The 363-nt window shown below is 39.9% G+C and overlaps 1 protein-coding gene across 1 annotated transcript in view; it reads right to left on the bottom strand.

Annotated features, from left to right (window-relative positions):
• Positions 1-363, bottom strand: part of EMH_0010580 (chromosome segregation protein smc1, putative) — a gene marked incomplete at both ends in the record, with an annotated part of 9,563 nt that overhangs the window by 8,319 nt on the left and 881 nt on the right. The window lies entirely within an intron of this gene.

Raw genomic sequence — 363 nt, 5'->3', positions numbered from 1 at the left:
GGGGGGTTGTGCAAGGGTTTGATGGTCTGCAATAGACCTTATAAACCTTATGTTCGATGTTTAGGGTTTAGGGTTTAAGGGGATTAGAGTTTTGCTTTGGTGGTTGCTGCTGCTGCTCTCCGGTGTACATACAGCTTCTGCTGCTGTGCTTTGAGTGTGCTATGTATAGGTGCTGCTGCTACCCCTGTTGCTGTTGCTGCTGCTGATGCTGCTGCTGCTGCTGTTGCTGCTGCTAAGCACTAAGACACAACAGTAATGACAAAGCAAACAACCAGAATATTATTTTATGCGTTTGGTTTATTGGTATTTCATATTATTACTATATATTATATGACTATTATATATATATATATATATGTATAT

Source organism: Eimeria mitis, genomic scaffold, assembly GCF_000499745.2.
Source record: "Eimeria mitis Houghton genomic scaffold, Emh_scaff390, whole genome shotgun sequence".
Lineage (NCBI taxonomy): Eukaryota > Apicomplexa > Conoidasida > Eucoccidiorida > Eimeriidae > Eimeria > Eimeria mitis.
The sequence above is the reverse complement of the archived record's forward strand: the minus strand, read 5'-3'. Positions and strand labels throughout refer to the sequence as shown.